This window comes from Nipponia nippon, unplaced genomic scaffold (assembly GCF_047370975.1).
Source record: "Nipponia nippon isolate SJK-2023a ecotype South Korea unplaced genomic scaffold, ASM4737097v1 scaffold_2, whole genome shotgun sequence".
NCBI classification, from domain to species: domain Eukaryota; kingdom Metazoa; phylum Chordata; class Aves; order Pelecaniformes; family Threskiornithidae; genus Nipponia; species Nipponia nippon.
Genome location: NW_028262336.1, coordinates 117,694,950 through 117,717,005, shown reverse-complemented (window position 1 = coordinate 117,717,005; position 22,056 = coordinate 117,694,950). Strand labels below are relative to the sequence as shown.

At 34.7% G+C, this 22,056-nt stretch overlaps 1 protein-coding gene across 5 annotated transcripts in view; it reads left to right on the top strand.

Moving 5' to 3' along the window:
- Positions 1–22,056, top strand: part of CNTN5 (contactin 5) — a 660,854-nt gene that overhangs the window by 100,318 nt on the left and 538,480 nt on the right. The window lies entirely within an intron of this gene.

Here is a 22,056-nt window from a genome sequence, read left to right as displayed (position 1 = left end):
ACAACTTTTGACTCAGAGCATCCCTAAATAATGTCATTTTCAGTGCAATGATATGAACAATGTGGACATAACTTGGACGTTTGGCTTGTATGTATAAGTGGAATTAAAATCAAATCAATTTTAGTTCTACCAAAAAGAAAATAAGCAAGCCAGGAAGACTGTAGAGTAGCTCTGTAATTACCTGTTTGTGAGGCTCTCGATAATTTCCTTTCTTTGGCGATGAATGACAGAATCTTAATCACTTTGATATTATTTTCTTGTCTTCCTTTTCCCTTTTTAAGGAGAACTAATTTCATCTGAAATCCGTCCAGCCCATTAAATTATTAGTATTTTGTATCTCTGAGAACCTGGAAAGAGTAAGATTATCTTATTCTCTGACCTGACATAAACATATACATCAGATCTATTCACTGAAGGTTTAACATCTATACCCAATCTAATAACTGTTTGTTCCCCTGATGATCACTTATAAGAAATAAGCATTTTTAGATCACAATTCATCTCACTCTAGAATAAGACAAATTATGTCCAAAAGTGATTATTTCCCTGTCTCAACTATAAGGGAAGCCCAGCTGAACAGCTCTGGTGTAGACATCTAACCTAGGTATGTCTAGGATAAGCTGATATAAATTTGTCCCATAGCAATTGAAAGAGGCAATACCTCAGTATCTAATGCTTGTAGGAATTCTAACATCTCTCACAATTACATCTGCTGATTAAAAAAGTGAACGGAAACCCCATGGGGAGGGAGCAATAGTTGAACAGAGAGAAAAATGTGGGGATATAGAAATATCTGGGGGTCAGAAAAGACTACTCTGAATAAATCAGGAGCAAAAGTGATAGAGGAAATTAGTTAGAGGTCATGCCAGAGAAGTGGTAACATTGTACTCCAGACAATTGAGTAGTCATTTACAGCACTCATTCATCATTTCTATTTAATCACAGCACCTGAAGCATAAAAGTAAATGTCAAAGCAAACTTTAAAACTGAGTTAAATGCAGATGGCTGCATGACCTGTCCCACCACACAGCCTGTCAGGCCAATTAGTACAGACAGAAGTTTAATAGAGCAATTGATTTGAAGGTCTCTATTTAACATAATTCATTGAAGTTAACAAGGAAACACTAAAATTCCATGTTTTTCATTTTACCTAACAAAATCCTTGCTAACACTGATTTCTATGCAGCGTAACATGAGATACATTCAAGTTAATAGGAGAAATATATTCTATAAAAGATAGGACAGAAGCTTTTCTGCATGCCACTGTTTATTTTTGATGGATGGGGCATTCAGTACAGTAGCCTTCATTTCACTTATTTTCCATCCAGGTGTTGACATTCATAGGTGGGTACTTATTCAAACAGTTCTGTTGTTCATCACTATCACATTTGTTATCTTAAAAATAACTGCAAATCAAAGATAGAAATAGGAAGCAGAAGGGACAATTAAGTTCTAAATGTGGAAGCAGTTATACCAGGGAATGGCATGTGGCAAGTGGAAAAGTCATCTATATGATACAGGGCAGTCTGCCAGCCTTGTAGGTTATCTCGTAATCAACTCCAGACATTTGAGGTTCACAAATTCATATTCAGAACTAAACAGGGCTTGGCAAAGATATTTTGTTCGTTGAAATATTGTGCCACACTGGAATCAACTCATGAAATAACTTGTTAACATGTATCCTGGAGCAACAAATATGGAATTAAAAAATGTTCAATAGTCTACATCACTCATAGGCTAACATTTTTGAAAGAGCTTGCCTGTAAATGAATTTTAATAACTGTAGTCTGGAATACAGCTAGAAAGTGCAAACATGAGAAAAAAGTAACCTTCTAGAGACAGAACATGAAGCAATCAGACAACAAAACTTGGGGCCATACTCATAACTCCTGGTATTAAGTGAAATTCAGTGGCTTAAGTATTCAGGTCTGTTAAACTTATTAAAAAGAGAAAAACACATAAAAAGCCCTTCCAAAGGACTGAATTATAAAATTATATTTTATATATTGGAACAGGAAAGTAAGGTATTCAAAGCCAGTCAAATTAGAAATGGAGAACGTGGTCACCCACTGCATTGTCCTTGGTGGGAAAGCTTTGGCATTCCTGTACACTCACCACATGTATGCTCACTCACCTTCTCGCAAGCTGTCATTTCAATGCAGTTATGATGCCAACTAGAGATGTTCTATATACACTAACCCTGAATGAATCCAGGGTTAATAAGCTCCCTGCCACCCCCAAAAAAAAAAAAAAAAAAAAAAAAAAAAAAAAAGGTGGAGAAGAGAGAGGGAATCAGGATCAGGAACTTCTTTAGCTGTTTCTAGTATCACAAAACTTACAGTATAAGTACACATTCAGAGATTACTGAAAGTCTGTCATAATGAGCCCTTTAGCCAAAATTTTTTTGTGTGATTTCTGCTGGAAATGGATTCCTCATCCAAAAATCTCACCTTTTTAATGGCAACATGAGTAAACAAGTATGCTGTCATCAGATATGCGCTTAAACTGAGGTCAGAGATAGTAGTCTCCTAGCTACTGGCCATGATCTCATCTTTGCTGGAAAAGTTTACACCTCAGACATGAGTGTAGTCTATCACATGATGAAAATCGTAGTAGCTGTCATGGTTATAAATCACCATTTATTGAGATATCCATTGCAAAAACATTTATGATCATAATATTAATTTTGTCTGCAGTTCCTTGATTGCCCCAAGTGCTTGCATCCCTTTTAATATCACTTCAACTAAAACACTCTGTAATTGACCCAACATGGTCTTTGTTTTCAGAATTATCTTTTACACACAGGAGATAGATACTGTATTCACATATATTTTAAATAAATCTCCATTTAAATCTTTTGATGTCATGAGTTCACTATCAAGAACAAAAATATAGTGTCAGTCTAAATTTCTCATATCAATGACATAAAGACTCTGGCCATTAATCTTGTTTATTAATAGATTATGGAGGCCCTTGATGACATTTAACCTGTCCTTAAAGTAGTTGTAACATTAATAATTCATGGCAGAAATTAATGTTTGAGCTATCTTTATTACTTCTGTAATCTATCACTAAGATTTTTTTTTTAAATTAAAGAAAAACAAAACTACAAACTGAATTAATTAATTAACTCTAAATATTGGCAGTTCATAGCATAGATGAACAAACACCTAAACCCTGCATATTAGTACTTTTCCTGTTATAACTGGATTATACATTTTTGGAGGAAATGTGATCCCCTTTAATTCTAAGAAAACAATACTGGATGGCATTTTTTTCAAAAGAGCAATCCAACCCATGGCAGATCTTCTGCCACCTGGGAGATAGCCTATATTTGCTTCTATGTCTGTAAGGAGATTCTTTTTTAATACGGTAGTGTCTTTTAGCTTATCTCACAGAGGGTATTAAAAAAAGAAAGAAAAAAATGCTTTTTCATACACTACTTTAAAAAAAAAAAGTTGGTTTTTTTTTCTCTGCTTCATTCCCAAGTATTTATAATAGTTTTATCACCATCATTTCCAATATTGGTACACATGCTTAACTTTCCCTGAGTTGTGAACAAGGTTTTGCCGAGTGACACAAGGTAACCAGGACAACATGAAAGCAGCCCTCAGTAGGGTTGTTAGTTTTTCTTGTTGAGAAAACGTCCTTAGCTAACATCTTGCTTTTTTTTCAGAGTGCTTTGCATTTAAATAATTATCTATATATATCAAAAAGTGATAGGTGTCTCCTCTCCTCATAAATAAAAAGCAATCTAAAGCAAACTAAACTATATTGTTTTCCTTTCAGCTAGCTACTTTCATCTACTGCAGAATAACTATGACATTCAGAATATGTGGAGACTCTAAAGAAGAATTTTGGATATTTATTTATTTAAAAAGAAAGGCTATAATGAAATTCACATTGTATTTTTTCAGTATGCTGGTTTGGATCCTCATAGCTTTGCCTTCTGGCCTTGAAATAAATGATCTTCTGAGTTTCCTCTTCATCCTCTGTCTCCAGGAGATAGGGAGAGAACAGATTGCCTATAATGATATTATTGTGCTCTTTCAACTTTATTTTAATACAGCCAAACTCATCCTTCAAATCTTCAGGAAAGAGTTTTCTGATTGTCTGTTTACTTATTTTTTTAACAGATGCAAAATTCACTGGGTCTTCTATTTCTTATATCCTTTCTTCTAAAATAATAGAAAACATTCTCATCTACAGTTTAAGGATATAGCAAGAAATGAATGAGTATTTGGTAGTCATACAGAAAAGCATGCCTCTTGGATGCTTGTTTGCTGTATTTTGTTAAATGTGCCCAGAGTACAGAAGTTTATCTTTGTCTGCACTGTTTAGGTTAAAAATTGCTTACTAAGATCATCTAGATTTATATCATCTAATCATCTCACTATTTAAGACTTCTAAGGTGTTTCAATTTCTTCAGACCTCATAAAGATGTATTAGTGTGAAACGTAATGGCCTTGTAAACACTGGGTAAATTTAAATGATTCTCCCTGTTCTTAAAGTCTTGGACATCCTTATAAATTGTTCCTTTTGGAGGAAGAGGAGCAAAATTAAATGAATAGAATCAGACTTTAGATACTTGAAATGCATTCTAGAAGACTTTATTAAAGCAAATCTGAGTTATTGATACCTGAAAATAAAACATCTAACAAAGTTTTTGCAAAAGTCTCAGTTTTGCAAAACAGAGAAAATCCAGGAGTACTTGTTTCTTTCTTCTTTTTTCTTTAATATTTATGTGTGTAGTGGGTTCATCGTATCCTATTTTATATTCAGATCCATCAGTTTATTTAGGCACCATGAAGTTTATGGGCATTAGATCATCTCCTTCTCCAGACACCCATGGATTAGAGAAGCCAGTGTGTGAACTTCATGGGGTTCAACATGCAGGATTTGTGCAGATCCAGAGGCCAGACCAGGCCTCTGAAAATCTTGTCCCGTGTCCCTGGCTCTGAAAGAGTATATGTTATATACACTTCCAGATCAAACTATGGGCAGTCATGCATCCATTCAGCAGGAGCATTTGAGCTTCACAGCACATGTTCTCTTTTTAGCCTAAGAAAAGATGGTTGTATTTCCCTTCCTGTGAATACGATGGCATTAGTAGTCATACTGGCCAGCAGCATACACTGTATGTGTGTGTGTGTGTTCAGGACTTCGTATATTGGCATCTTGGTCTACAGCTTCTAGGAAGTACAAATAATTTGTAAGTATTTGTTGGTGTAATAGATGTAACAAAGATATTAGCAAACAGGGTAGAAAAAAACAATATTTGTCTTTTGTCTTTCAAATAATTAAAATAACTCTTGTTGCTTTGCAGTTGAGATTTCCTGAGCTGCCAAAAATGTTAGCAATGGATTCAGCATTAATGAGGATTAGAAAAAAAAAATGCATTTTCAATATAAGCCAATAAAAATAATCTATGAAAAAGTCCTGATTTTTAATAACATCTAGAGGTCTTTTACTAGAATGACTTGGTGCCAGAACTTGAAAGTGCTATTGGTGACTGATAAACTTCAGTAAGAATGTTGTCCCTGGTTACCACATGGTTTTGAAAGATTCATCATGTTTACATACAATTAATGTTTGCATGACTGTGCTGGAATATTAGTGTAAAAGCAATTTGGGGTTGTTTCACAATAACCTAAGAAAATATGGTCTAAATATTTCCTGGCTTTATTTCTTTTCCCCACTTCAATCTGTCTGGCTGTAGCTTGAGGAAGAAAGAAAGAAATCATTGGATATGTCAGACTGATTCTTCTTTTAAGTAGTCAGATATTGTGGTTGGTTTTTTTTATTTTGTTCACTGAATTGAAAGTCAATTAAGATGAGATTATTAAAATGCAGTTATGTATGTGTGTAGTAAACATTCAGCTTTGTAGGATACAATTTTACTTTGAAAAAATTATTGAAGAAAACATCTGTTCTTAACACTTGTATTAACACAGATGATATTAATAGTCCGTATCAAGTAAGTTACTTGTAAAATCAATGTCAGTCACATTACACTACGCGCTTTACACTACGTATTCAAAAAATTCACACTCTGGAAAGAAAATTCCCTTGGTGCTATGAAATCTGAAAAGGGGCAGTTTTGCTTATTGGCTCTTCCATCCACAGACATACACTATAGAATTTAGTTAAAGGCAATATTACAGTGCATCTGTTTCAAGCAGATGTATCATTTTTATCATCAGCACAAAAAAGCAAACACCAACACAAATGACCATATCCATATGCTACTGACACTTATTTTTGTCACTTGTGTAACATAAATTATATTTAGCTAACAGCATATTTTAACAACAAATGGATTTCTGTTCATATATCTTTTTCTTAGTGTTATTTTTTGTTTCATCTCCCACTAATGGGAGTACATTGCTCTCAAGTGGCAACAGAATTGGAAAAATATAGTAAGCTTTTAAAAATTGTGCATTCTTGCAGAAAGTTACGTTTCTGTGTTTCTTTTTGAAGGCTTTGTTTGCAGGATACCATATACTGGCCAATCTTATATTCACATCCCGGACAGTCTGCCCACTTACTCTGAGTCCTGTCTGTAGTAATGAGTTTGATCAGACTGTAAATTAGGTTTCTACAGTTTTATGCTGATTAAATTATTCCCTTGTGTGAGATTCATGATTTAGTAAAACAAGGATTGAGGAAAATATGCCAAAATTTTCTGCTATCAGTAACATTTCCAAAGTACCAATTGCATTAAAAAATAACATCAGAAGTTGCTGATAGCAATATTTCCCCCAACCTCTGTCTCTGTTTTGCTTCACTTGGCTTTGGATATTGTCATAGAGTCTGTTTCTGTAGGGATTTGTACATATGCTGTTTTAAGAGTACAAACACAAGAATAGCTTGCCTAAGGAGGCTGCAGGATTCCCATTGCTGGAGGTTTTTAAGAACAGTTTAGATAAACTAATGATAGAAAGCGTACCACTATAGTTTATTCTCCTGTGAAATAACTTTTTCAGCAACCTGCCAGCCCTATTTTTGGTCCTATGATTCTATGATTTGTAGATTATTCATGGGAACAAAGTTGTGCGTATATGGCAAATGCTTGCAGTCCTCATAAACTTCACCATCCAGGGCCTGACTTTTCCTCCCTTTGCTCAAGTGGAAAGGAGCTTCCCTGGGTCACTCCTTTCAGCATTTAACTATCTGTATAATTATGTATATTTCCCTAATATCAAACCTAATCTTCTCTGTTAAGTTCATTTATTCTTGTCCTGTCCCTAGTGAACATGGAAAATAATTGCTCACTGATGAAGGCCTCTTTATATTAGCATAAGACAAAATAATAAAATATAGTGACTAAGAGAGTCCACTTGATGCCTGCCAGGGAAGCCTTGCTTGCAGTGAACGTCAGGTAAGTCAGTCTGAAAATCTCATCTCTCTGGAGAAGTACTGCTGGCATTATGAGGCTGATACTACTGTAGTGATTGCTTTGAATGGAATTAGTAATCTTGGGTTGTTTTTTTTTTTTTAATTTGCTTTTGCTCCCACAGAGCTCATGCTAATAAGATATAGGTATATATTTTACATATAGATATATCAAAAATATATGCAATAATTTCCAGCTTGCTAAAGTTTAGCTGTTTATTGTTATCATGTCTTTATGTATATTGGCTGTCTTAATCAAATAGGGAAGCAATGCATATTTTCAACATATATTCACATCTTAAAAATCTCTAAGAGATTTTGTAAGATGTATGTAAGAGTCCTGTTCAAGCACTCAAGTCACCACAGAATTTTCTCCCATACACTGATTGTTAATCCTTGCTGAAAATGTAAGCAACATTTTCTTACAATATTTGCTCACTCCAGGTAAAATGGAGAATTCTTTTTCATTATCCTTTGCTCGAAAGTATTTTATAAGTTGGAAGACTGTCTTTATGTCTTCTTGAACCTTTTCTTTAAAAAAATTATGTTTCTTCAAGCTTTTCTACTAACACAATTTCTAAGCCTTGTGTTAACCTGCTTGTTTTTCTCTCTCCATTTTTCCATTTTTTACATCTTAGTAAAGTGTGGTGTCCCCACACTCTAAAATAGTCCTAAGTCTGGGGCCTCACAAGAGTCAACTAGAATTTGCATTATTATCTCTCTGCCTTATTAAACAAGTAATTTCTGTTAAAACAAACCAGATCGAGTTACTTTTTTTCTGTAACTGTGGGGCATTACTGACTCACATTCAATTTATGATCCATCACAACTCCCACATCCTTTTGTATCGTATCACTCCTAACCCGTTATACTTCATTTTGTGTATTTTTTCTTCTTTCTAGCAGCAGTACTTTGCATTTTTCTTTATTGAATTTTGTCATCTTGGTTTTGAGCCGTTTCTTCAATTAATCAAAACCATGTTGAAATCCCATCCTGTCCTACAGAGTGCTTATAAACTCTTATAGCTCATATAAACTACAAATGCTTTTAGTGTACTTTAATCACTGTAGTTAATATTTTTTTTTTAAAAAAGGTGCCTAGAACAGACAGCTAATATGCTTTCTCAATAAAACATGGATAATAATTCTTTGAAAACAGCAGCCTTTGAAGGCAAGTGATTTTCACAGGTCTCAAAAAGGGACTGACACTGAATAAAAGAATATCTGGTGTTATCAAAACTCTCTCTATAAGTTTCAGGAGGAATTTATAATGTCATATTAGTGATCTCAGCTGATTTCTAGTTATATCATCTCAGGATGAGAGCTATAATGTCACATCATCCCATATCAAAAAGTCGTGAGTTTCTTCACTTTCTCAAGAATTTACTACTCCGTGCTGTTGAAGGAAGGGTATTAAGCTTGATGACTCTTCTATCTGATCCAGTACTGCAAAGTCTAAATTCCTAGCTGCAGTGAGAAAACAGAGCATGTCTCAGTGAGAGCACAACCTGAAAAAGATGGCATTATAGTGCTGGACGATTATAGAGACCTAGCCATGTACAAATCCTGCTTATATCAAGCAAGTTTTTAGGGAATGCTGGGAGCGGGGGTTGAGAGAGAGGTTATTTTGTTTGTAAATGGAGCAGAGCTGATGGGTGTATCACCAAGGGACAAGGGTGGAATATTGAGATGTTTTTTGCTGGAATTACTTTTCAGAGAAGAACTGGTCTTCAAAGCTTTTAGGGATTTTGCTATTGCAGAATCTAGATGGAAGGCAAAAAGTAAAGCATGCTGACAGTAAGTTAATGCATGTGCGCATTGCAATAGTGTCAGGAGAAGTCATGTCGCAGAGGGAGAGAAAGTCCCAAAAACACAGGCAAAGCAACCACTCAAATTAATTCCTGCAGGGCATTGTTGTAACTGGGAATTCAAGAAGCAGCTCTTTCCTTCCTCTTCTCTAACAATTTTTTTTTTTTTTCAACTGCTAGTTTGCTCCTTTTGACCTCATTTAAGTTGTTAGAGGTAAAAGCTGTCCCCACCCCCCCGGCCTTTTGGAAGGCACATCAAACAGTGGAAAGAGGAATTTGTTTTCAAGCTGCAAAAATGTTCTGCTAAACTCTAATGAACAAATCACCTCTACGACTGCATTTCATTTGCTTTTTTTGTGGAAGAAAGATGAGGGAAGGGTGGAAATTAATTCCTTCTCAGACCTTTGCCCCTTGAAAAGAAGCCCTATTGGCAAAATTGGAACCGTTGTTCTGAATTCAGTTATAATATAAATGGCAGAAACACTTGGACTAGTAAGCACAGGCTCTACTAAGGAAGCTAAAACATGACTCCACTGTAAAGAAAAAGAAACAGTGCAGAAGAGATCTTTTTTCTTTGTTGCTTTACTTTAGTTTTGGTTGAAATCACCCAGTTCACCCATCCAGCTGCTGCAGTACTTTCCATAGACTTAGGAACCAGAAATTACTAATAATACTGTCAATTAAGGAGAAATGTGGATGTAATCTACCAATGTCTCAAGCTAACAAAATGCTATGTGATGATGCTAGTTATGTCACCAGGCCTGAGCTGTTAATTCTCAAGGAGAGTCAGAGTATATTATCTGGGACTTAGTGTTTCACTAACACAGTCGTGCAGTTTCTGTATTGGAGCTGGCTCATGGCCAACATGAGATACAAGCAGAGCAATGGTACCTTAGTAGAGACATACTGTAACCCATTCCAGGTTGGGCACCAAAATAGCCTTCTTTTGTTAAACTCTTCTCATCACTATAACCATCAGCAGTTGCAAATCATCCTACTGAAGTTTTCTTTACTATTTTTTTGCATAAGATGGGGAATAGTGACCTGGCAGTAACTGAGTTGAATGGCACTCTGTTGGCAAAAGCAACTTGTAAAAGTTATATATAAATAGACAGACACAAGCAGTCTGTATAAAGTGATCTTGAGAAAAGTGACAAAAACAGTGTAACAGAAACTATCTGTACACACACTTCACAGTCATCCATAGCAGTAACTGTATGCATTTTACATGCTGTTCAGTAAATCTGTCCGCAATGGACATGCATTGAAATTAAGTTGGATATTGAAGGCTGAACAGGAGAAAAGCATTTTGTACACTTTTTCCTTGCTTATCAATTAAGTAACACATATTTTAAAATATTTGTCATGAGAATTTTTTTAAATCACAGTAGAGATCAAGAATCTATAAAAGTGCATTTCTTTTTTTCCCCAAAGTTCCAATATTTCCCTCACGTGCTGTGCATGTATATTTGTGATTCTGTTGCCCTCAGACTTGAAATCTGTATTTAAATGATTATTAGGTTTTAATTTAAAAGAAATTGTCTAAAACATTTTGGATCTTCAGAAGTGTTTGAAATTTTGTATACAGGTAAATTATGCTGAAATTCTTATAAGTATTTTTCATATTCTTTCTGCTCTTCTTCTTGCCCATTCTTCCATCCTTGCTATTTTTAATCCACTCACTGTAGTAAGCTCATGCACATTTGGACAGCCTGTACCTGGCATTCTGATGGGAAACATGCTTAGACCTCCATTGAAGCAGTTAAAGAACAGACCACCCTGGTGTAATAATTTGTGCCAGCACATGCATGCCGTTCAAATTGTCCTGAAAATCCTTTCTAAAACAGGCATAGTGGTTCAGTTCTGGCCAGGTAATTTTTTTGTTGATATCAAGACATTCTAGTCTAGCACATTTCTCTTGTTGCAGTATTAAAAGATCCAAGTGATTGCAGTGAACGTGACAAGACACAACAGCAGTTGACTCATTTATTACAAAAGTGTTCTCCTATATGAATGAATCTAAGTTTGTTAGTGCATTGTAGTAAAGATAATGTATTCCCATTCTCAGAGGATCAGTCTTATATTAATTTCTTCCATGGATTTAAAACAAAGCAATGTTTAAAACTTTTAGAGTGTGATAAACATAAGACTACTTTGTTCACAATGGAAAGATATATATTCTCTCCCAATTTGAAAGTGTATTTATTATTACTGGAATCATGTCAATAAATAGTTATAATAATGATGTTGCCAAGAGAAGTAACATTGAGTTTCTTTTTTTTTCCTTCCCTTTTTATGCATACAAACATAAGTCACTCGGGTTATATATTGTTGAATCTCATTGAAATAAGTGGCTACTACTGTAGAAAGTTTCAAAATTGAAAATATGGGAGAATAAACTGTTATAAGGGAGAAGGCATGGAGGAAGACAGCATACTCTAAATGAAAACTAGCTTTTAGGAATTTAACCAGTTCTACTCTGTTTTTATCATTCAGTCCCATCTATTGTTCTGTGTTAGACATGGGCACATGAGATCCCTCAAAGGGGTTCCTCTTTTGCTTTGCGTCTAACAGAATTATCATTATTATCACAACTCTGGAAGGTATATTAAGTTCTGTATTTCAAGGTTTAAGGAAATCCCTTACAGAGATCAAGAAGATAGATACCCACCGAGGAATGGACTATCATAGTCTGATTATTTTTCTTATTCCCCTTCCTGCAGCTAGTGTCACATATTAGATATTGGAATTTGCCCAATTGTGAATCTGGAGATTTGTGTTCCTGTGAAACTAGTAATAATATTTTCAGTTGTCTGTTTTCTTATCTGAGAACCTCACAAAGCTTTGGAATAGACAGCATTTCTGAGTGTTACCGAATGCATTTAAGCTACAGATCACATTCACACCAATCTATAATAAAAATTATATTAATACCTGTTGAGGCTTCAACTTGTGCATGCAAAAAGAGAAAATTAGAACCTAGGCATTGAGTGGATTGAAGTAAAGTTTCTAAACTACAATAATGAATGAAATGCCTTTCTGGTTGTATCCCTCTCTTCAGTCCCCTTAAGTAAAGCAAATGACCTGTGGCGTGTTCTGTAGACACATAATTGGTGGCATACACAGACCTTATGTATCTATCACAACAGTGTTTGACTTTGGCCTTATTTTGCTTTAGAATATAAAGCCTGCTTCAATTTTCAATGTATCACATCAGGATATTTGAGGAATGTTCAGCTTGTTTTGTCTAAATAGTGCATTCACTTACTTTAAATTGAGAGTTTGAAAGTTACTGATCCAACAGTTAATTGTGTTTGCAGCTAGGTAGATGACTGACATACAGTAGTGTATTTAAGTTTATTTAGTGCATTTTAAGATTAATTTCCTTGAATTGAACAATCACATACTTTTTATTATCACTTTACTTTTAAATTGTGCATCAAATTTTGCTTAAATTCACCATACCCTAAGCATTATAAATTCTGATTCCAATCATAGTTTGAAGGCATTGAGAACTTTCTTTTTTCTTTTGAAGGACTTGAAGGGCAAATGCAGCAAAGCAATATCACTCAGGCATGAAAATATTTTTTCTGATTACTAAAGCTCCACCTCAGTGTCTTGTAAGAGAGAGCTCATGGCTGACCAGGCAGCCCTGTATTTTTCCGATCACGTAAGAGATCAGAATTTGGATTTGGCATTCATTTTCTTCAGTGAATATTGAGAGGGAATTATTTTTGATTCCTTAAGGTCAAAACTGCTTTTTAGCAGCTGCTTAAACCAGTGCTTGAAATGCCAGTAATGTGAAATTCAGGGAGGAATACCAAGGCTTCGGAATCTTTCCAGAGGCACAGGCGATGTATTGAAATGATACTCAAATGAAAGAGCCCAGAGGTGAAAGGAAAGCAGAAACCAGGGATTTATCTCACCTCATCTTAGACACGTGCAGTGTAGACATCAATGTCTGTACCAAGCAGACATTGCTAATCAGATTCCCTTTATAATCAAGGGAGAGAAACAGCTGCTTTTATAGCTGGATGCAGTTGATGGAATTTGGATGTCTTGTTTGGGATAATATAATTCCCACCTAAGAAGTGTCTTTTTCTCCTCCTTGACTACAAAGGGATACAAAAATGACTAGCTTAGATGCAGACACATAGATAGCTATGTTTGGTTAAATAAATGCCACTTTGAAACACTGCAAAGAATGGCAAGAACAAATTACAAGTATATTCATGACTTCTTTTAAATACCAGTCCGATACTGTTGGAAACACACAATGACAATGTTAAGGTACATCTGTAAATTGTAATTAAAAACAAAAATCAGGAGAGGTTATTTCTGTAAAGCACTGCTTTGCTTTTAAAAAAGAAAAAAATCGAAAAAGAAATTACTAGTTAACACTTATTAATTTGCTGCTAAGCATTATTTTACTGACTGCTTTAAAAAATGCCCACAGATCAAAGGGGCTGCTTGCATTCATCAACACAACAATGCTCTGATGTGTAAAAGGAAGGAACAGCTCAGATGAGCCACAAAGAACCAATGAGCAGTATTATCAAAAGCTTGTCAGCAGTGGGTAAACCTGAAGGAGCTAGTTTGCAGCCTGACAAGAAAGCAGCACAAACCTTTCAAAGCGGTCAGACAAGAAGCTGTGAAATTCCATCCAGGCTTATATATGTATAATCATAAAGTGACTTTCACAAAATCCATTCAGTGGTAATAACAGTAATAAGCACAGCTGTGTAATTCAACCAATGTAATAATAACCATATTTATATACTTTTAAAAAAAGAATTACAATATAAGTACTCTGTATTATCACAGTTCTTATCATGTTGGTCCTTCTTGTGCAAGAGCTCCATGCCTTCAGTCAGTCTCATTGCTCTTCTCTGTATTCCTCTCTTTCTTCTGTAAGCAGAAGGTCTTATGGCTACTTCAGGTAACATAACCAAATGAGCCTGCAGCATTGATACATATGGAGGCATTAGCATATGCTCCAGATTGCTCATTGTCTTATTTATTTTCCAAACATCTTATTTAGGTGTCTTTTATTATTACTTTTTATAATTTGTAAAAAGCTCTTAACTGCCTTTTCTAAAATGATGCTCAGGTCAATTTCTTCAGTTTAACATTTAGTCTGAAACATTTAGTTTGCCTATTTGCCAATTTTGTGGAGATGTGAAATCTTTACCAGTCTTCCCAAAATCTAAGTAATGTTGTCTCATTGCAAAATTTTGCTTCTTAGCTCTCTTTTAAGGTAATATAAATAAGATAAATTAATATACTCTTCCTGAGGCTTTAAGATGCGTACTGTTGACCTTTATTGTAGGGAAAAATGGTAGTTCAATCGCAGACTTTGACGTTTTGCTCCTAGACAGCCTTTAATCTGTGACAATTCTGCCCTATCGCCCAAGCTTAATTAGCTCATTTAGGACTCTCTCAGGAAAGATCTTGACAAAAACATCTTGGAAGTGTTTTTTCTCTGTTCTTCATTTTCCCTTACACACTAAGAAATGTAGCACTGAAATAAGACACTATAACAGAGAAGGAAATAGAATAAACGTTTCAAATTCAAGGTTACCTACACAGTCAGTAGGTATCATCATTGCCTTGGAGTTTCCAGCTATGGAGACTGAATTTCTTATGTTGATTGTTTTTACTCCTGATTGATAGTATTTTTTATTTTTAAGGTTGCAACTAAATCCAAGTAGATATCTATTGTTATGAAAAATTTTGACACTAGGGTATAAAACTGTGGTGGAATCAGTAGACTTTATTTACCAAAGTGGGATTTTTTTTTTTTTCCAATTTTAGTTTCAAAAAATAATATTGGAGCATTCAGACTTGTTGAGATAGCCTGATTCAATATTTTTGAATAAAGTGTTTTAAATTTTCTTTTTCTTCATAATACATGTTGATAAACCCATACCAGTATATATAAAACCAGAATGCTGTTTGATCAGAATAATATTTTAGAACTTTCTTTCAGAAAGACTTTTTGAAATAAGGAATATTCTTCCTAATTGAAATTTAGCAAGACTTTGAAATCATGAAACTCTTCTCAAAAGAGGATTGCTGTATTTTGCAGTGCTCTAAAAGCAGCATAAAGTTCTTTTTTGTTAGCTGACTGACTTGAAAATGTCCTAAATGCTGTTTACTGGGAAAGGTGCACAGGAAAACCTTACTGGTGGTGCCATATGGAATAATTACAGTGACAGCCCTCAAAGGGGTAAAGCACTAGGATGTGTTTTGCACAGTCAGAGCAGTAAATTAATACCCCAAGGATTAACTCGCCAAAGTCTGAAGTAATCAGTAGCACAATAATTGTATCATAGACACTGAATTTTGCCCAGCTAAGCTGTCACTGTGCTTCTGCTGTACTGGATTGCTAATGGAAATGCTAACTGCTAAGAAGGAGCTGGGACAGTTCTAGCATTTGACCATATTCCAAGTGACCACGTTAACACAGGTAACTGATCATGACTTCATAGCATCTCTTATATTTATTTATTGTTTTGTATCAGTCTTGTTGTAGACACATTGATGAAAAGCCTCACAAGCCTGTGAATGCTTAATAACAAGTAATGACAAAATGAGCCTGTTTTTCACATAATAGTTTTCCATATAAACACTGGCACTTTTTAGCTATTTGTTTAGTGTTTCATGATGATTTCAGGCACTGTTTCCAGTGAGTCTGAGGAAAGTAACATGACTTGGATCACCCTGTATGTGTTAACACTTTTTAATAAAGTATTGTAACGTATGGCTATGTAAATCCTCACTTTTGCAGTGAGCAACGTGTAGAAACGTATTTAAACAAGGACAATGTTCAGCATTGATAAATTCCTCTCTAAAAATAAGTTTGTTTAAGTGAGTGTGGCTAGTTCTTTTATATTTTTATTTTCAATAATAGGAATAGTCTTTTTAAAGTTGTAAAATGATCTTAATTGCAGCTGAGAAAATGTTTTTAGTGTTAAGTAGATAGCTTTTTGAAATCTAATATGCCATGTAAAGATTTATGCTTTAACAGGATATTTGACTGAATTTTTTAAAAGACTGAGTATCAGAGGCTATTTTAGTATGAAACTGAACTTTCCGTATGCCACAGAAATTTGCAGAATATATGGCATGTATAAATAAACAGCAGAATTGGAGAGCCTATACTCTTCAAATGGTTCAGATGATTCACTTTCTTTAAGTACTAAATGCATATTTTTGTGCTGTGTACTGAAGCAGTTGCAATAAACACTGTATTTACTTTTGCATCAACTAAGCTTGACCATTTTGAAATAAAGTTATTTTTGCCTATAGAGACCTTAATTTTGGTAATATGTTAAGTGCAGTGAGATGAATACAGACACTCTCTCTGCTTTGTGATAAAGCTAAATTAATACCCAAAGGATTAACCTTCAGCACGGAGTGTACTGATTATTATTTTAGAAATTACTACTAAATGCTCTTTAAAACATGATTTAAAACATGGTTCCACCAAACAGGTTGCCAGTGATGGGGTGGGGAGGAAGAAAAACACTTCCAGTCCAACATGAATAATAATACTGATTCAAATTCAGCATTTTTTAACCTCTGTCATATCTGCTTTAATAGTTTCAATGAAGTGCTGGGGGTTTTTTCCTTGTTTGTTTGTTGTTTTTATCGTCATTTTCTGAAAGGACTTAGTTGCTATCCCACAACTTTTATATTCTTCATCAGTGCTATGTTAACAAAAGTAGAACTCAAGTTCTGGTGCAACTGTATGCCAAAAAAGTGCCATTCTGAAAAGCATCTCTTCTACCATAAGGAATTATAGTGTTTCAAAATGATCCTTAGTTCACTTAAGTCCTTTCTTCTTTGTGAATTGTTATAGGAGGGGTTAGCTTCTGCTGTGATTATGAGCCCATGGAAGTCAATAAGATGATTTTGGGTCAACTCCCTCAGTATGTTTAAGCAAGAAAGCACTACTGGATTTGAGTAGTTTTCCCTGTAAACATATGACATACTACCTGAAGATGGTTAATAAACCACTAAGACCTCATTATTTTTAAAAAGTCGAGCAAATCACATACGAACCTCATGAACTGTGCTGCAGACAGTTCTAGAAAGGCTCTTCTGATCCAACATTGAGAAACAGTAGCCTAAAATGTATATGACACATGTTTTTAGTGACAGATGAGTAACTGAACTTAAAAGAATAGAAAAAAAAGGTCCAACCACCTCTAAACATACAGAGAAAATATAATCATATGCTTTCAAATGTACTGCTTATCATGCATAGCAAAAATAATTAGATGTTGCTTTCTCATTACTTAATAGAGGGGATATTGCTAGATTTTTCATGCATTAGTGAAAAAGGTAAAGATGACACTATTTCCACCAAGGACTATTTTTACTGAAGGTCTGTATGCAGATTTGAAACACCTATTTGAAGTCCTGTTATACACAATCTGACTCATATCAAGTATTTAACATCCAGGTGAATATATGATAAATTTAGGAAGTAATTAAAGTGTATTTCCACACAGAAGTTATTCAAATACTTTGTCTATTAAACTGAATCATACTTCAGAAGTCTAAGAAATGCAATCTGTTAGTTATAAAACTTTGTCATACTAATGTATATTTGCCCTAGGCTTGTGGTCTCAAATAAGTCTGATGTAATTTCACCCTCCTACTTTGGCTTAATGCTTTTCCCATCACGAAAAATCTAGTTTAATTTTAAGCCCATTGTGTACTTTCGTAATCATGGCCTAAATTTAGGGTAGCCTATCTTTTGGATTGGTTTGTACATTTTATTTAAGTATTTGTATGGAATAATTTGTCTTGTCTCATATACTCAAATCCAGCACTGTTTTTGAGCTATATTCCTGTTCCATGAAAATTTTTGAACTCCAGGAGAATCATATATCCACTTCTTGATTAAACTCTTCTACAAGGAAAGGGTACTTTCAAAATTTGGATATGTTGTCTATATGCATTTCAGTATTTTACATGATATTATGAGCATTTTTCTCTTTTCAGAATATTTTAGTTGTACAAAGATGTATTGTGGAATCATTGTGCTCAGAGATATTTGGTTCTAATGTTGTAAAACATATAAATTCTGCTTATTCACATGGCAAACAAGCATTATTTTTATTTAATTTGTTAAAATCATGACTTTGACACTTCTGGCAGAGAAGCTGGTGCCTGGCCCCTCCGGAGACTGGAAGCCTGTCCCAGCCATGGAGCCGTTGGTGGCACTGCTCTTTGCTCTCTCTTTGCCTGCACAAAGTGACTACGCATGCACCAAGAAATGTTTGCACTCATTCTCCGTGGAAGTAATTTAAAAATATATCTCAAAGGCAGTATATGCAGAAGAATTTGCACATGTTCAAAGCAAAGCATGTGATTGCATTCTTTACTGGCTCAATTCCAGAGCGACTTATAAAATGAAGGCAAACTATGAAAATTAAAAATAAAAAGGAAATTACTTAATGAGGCTCACAATGCTCTACACATATGTAGTGTTTGGTTTTTTTTTTTTTCCAAAGTGCAGAAATAAAGTAGGGATTATCTTTCTTTTTTCCCTTTTCTACTGAGAACAATTTTAAAAAAGGGAAAAATACACTTATTGTACTAGAAGATCTTCAGAATTATTTTTTTGTATCTCAGCAGTAGGATAAATACCACGTAAGAGTACCTAAACATTTGAGAAAAACCTTGTGTTACTTTTATTGTGCAGTAAATTTTCTATATAACACATGTAAACTGGTCACAAGCATGAACCCAGTACCTTAGAGCTAAATTAATTTCTATAATATGCACCCTCCTTTCTCATGTACACTTGTTGTGAGTATTGTTCCGTATTTACAAGCGCGAACACATAGTAGCTTTATAGTCAAATGTCTTCTGTTCCATTTTTCAAAATGTACTGTGCTATGTAGGTGTCCAAATGCAAATAGAAACACTTTAATGACAATGGAGCAAATCATGAAACCCCGTATTTCTCCCTAACCCTTCAGTTAACTGGAAATGGCTTTAGCTCGGTGGATTCCATACTGTTTACATAAAAATTCTCTAAAGTGGTCCAGATTTCTTGGTAATCACTGTCATAAGTGAATATGTAGACCTTCCCACAGAAAAATAGGTCCCACAAACACAGAGGATTTGCTGGGATGGTGATGGAGAGAGAGTCAGGGAACTGATCTTCTGCCTTCACTACTGTAAATATAATTTCTTTTTACTTTTGTTTTTAAAGTTACCTCACCTGATGCGTACCCATATTTACTTGACTTAATTTTTGTTTAACTGACACTTTGAGTTTATGAAAAAACAGTAACCTTCATTGAAAAGAAAAAAAAAAAAAGAGAATGAAAAGAAATACTGTCACAGAGGATGGACATTTTTAAAATAGGACGAAAAGAAAGACAGAGATGAAAATATAGTGAAGGGTTAAAACAAATAAGATGTGTATCATATGCTTATCTTTATAGTTGCACTGGTACACACAAAATCATGAAAAATCAATAATATTCCAAAAGAAACTAGGTGAGAAAACAATGACACATAACATTGTTTCAATCTACTGTATCATACAAGTTTCTTTCTGGATATTACCTTGAAACTACATTAAAGTTGCAAGCTGCAGTGCTCAAGCATTAGGAAATTGAGCACAAAGGATCCTATAAGCAAAAAATTACACAGTATCATATAATTAATGACTACCATAATTCTTAGTAGAAAGGGATCCTATAAACCTCTTGGATAAAAATTGTATTCAAGAAATATTCTTCATACATTTCCTCTCTCTGTAATTAGGAATTTAAGTCTCTCTCTCTATACACACACCTACTGCTGACTGGCTGTTACAGTGCACCCAAAAAACCAGAACCTTACAGTTTGAATGAACAGAGGAGTTTGTAACATAGAAAAAATTGAAGACGCTAAAAAACCACTAAAGCTAGATTTGGTCCTTGAACATGGAGCAGATGGAGTATCTGGAGTATCTGGAGAAGCTGGCTAATAATCAAGACTTGAACAAGAGAACAGGTTGGAATTATGCCAGCAGAAAAAAAAAAAAAAAAAAAAAAAGCAGAATTTCCTACTTGAAAGATTTTAGATTGCATTTCTTATGATGTTTAAGTGAGACCACACTGTATTGAAATGATTTGTGGCACCTATTGAGGAGTTACATAGTTTTACAAAGTGTAAATGAATTATAACCTATATATTTGGCTTTCAGCTGTAAGCTGTTGAGAGCTTTTAAAGCTATTCTAAAAGTTTTCTGGAGAATCATGTCATTTGAAGTAAGTAATTAGGGCATCTAACAACTATGGATGAGGTAATTTTTTTTTGCCCTGCCAGTTATGAGCGAAGCATAAACACTTGGTGCAATGGATAAAAATAAAAGTACTTCAGCACTGCAGTCAAAGAAATGGCTAGAGTATACTGTAGATACACTTGAGCTTGCTCTGAAGTGACTGTTTCAGGTATGATAGCCACCCCCCGAGGCCACAAGGACTGCAGCCTAAGCTATAAAACCCACTTTGGATAAATTTGCCCACGGTCAGCTCTGTCACTTCAGGATTGCCATACACCAACACAAGGCAAAACGAGAGGTTGATGCCAAATCTGCAGGCTCTTGGGAGTCTCATAGACATCTCTGAGTGCTCATTCCTCTCCTGCACCTCTCATCCCCTGAGTGCCAAGCTGAATTCTGTGGGACACGCACTTTCCCAGAAGCTAGAACAAAGGAATTTTGAATGTTTTGTGGGTGTTTCCATGCAGATGTTTCCAAATTACTGAGCAGGTATGTCTGCACTCATTTGGTTTTCAGAAACTCAGCTAGATGGCTTCTGTTTAAGAATCTTAATATTTCCAGGAGACAAAAGATCTGATTATGATCTCTACGGTAATTTTGTTTTCATGTATTAAAATAGGAAAGTGATGTTTTTTGATTTTTGATTTTTCCATAAAACCTAATTTCCCATGAAACCACAGTGGGGTTGGGATTTTTTTAGATTTTAGATGGAAAAAAAATATTTTACAGAGATCATTCTTAGTAAAATCTCTAGTTTGTCTAAGAGAAAATTCAAAACTTCTCAAATGAAAAAAGGATATGGAGGATCTAAAGAGACTGAAAAACACCCTTTCTTTCTCATCAGAAGATAGCTTAAATTTGTGCTGTAGCATAATGACTATCTTCAGAGAAAATGGTCCAGGTGTAACTAATCACTGCTTTTGCTAAGTTTTCTGTGTGAGGTTGGACAACAGGGAAATATTCGAATACTGCCTTCTATTCTTGTGATTATCTTTGTATTGCACACACTGTATCAGTATCTCAAGTAGTCAATCTATTATAGTTCCTGCAGCAAAAGAAAAATTTAAAATTTCTATATCCAGTAAACAAAAACAAATAGGATGAGCTCACCAAAACTTCTTTTGAGTTTTTCAATAAAAAAATCCCCACTATAGCAGAATGCTTTACAATCAGTTTTTCAGGTTATCTGTACTTTGAAGCTAGTGTAACAGAATATTATACAGCACTTGCGGAATATCTGAAATACTCTGTATAATGTTCCCAACCTCTACAGCAGACAGTACATGCCTTTAAAAGCTAATGTCAGGGGCTGTGCTTTAGAATGCCTATTATTATCTCACTTTGTCGATATAAGATATTCATCTTAATAACAAATGCTTTCTTGGAAAATAAACAGTACCCCATACTTCTCTCCATGGTGCAGCTCCCTATATTGCCACAATTTTTCCTGATTTTCACAAATGTAACTTAGGAAAGAACTACATCCTGTAGTAAATAAAAGAAGGTGAAGGACAGCTCTGATCCCTGGAGCAGCACATTGAGGTTTGAAGATGTAAAG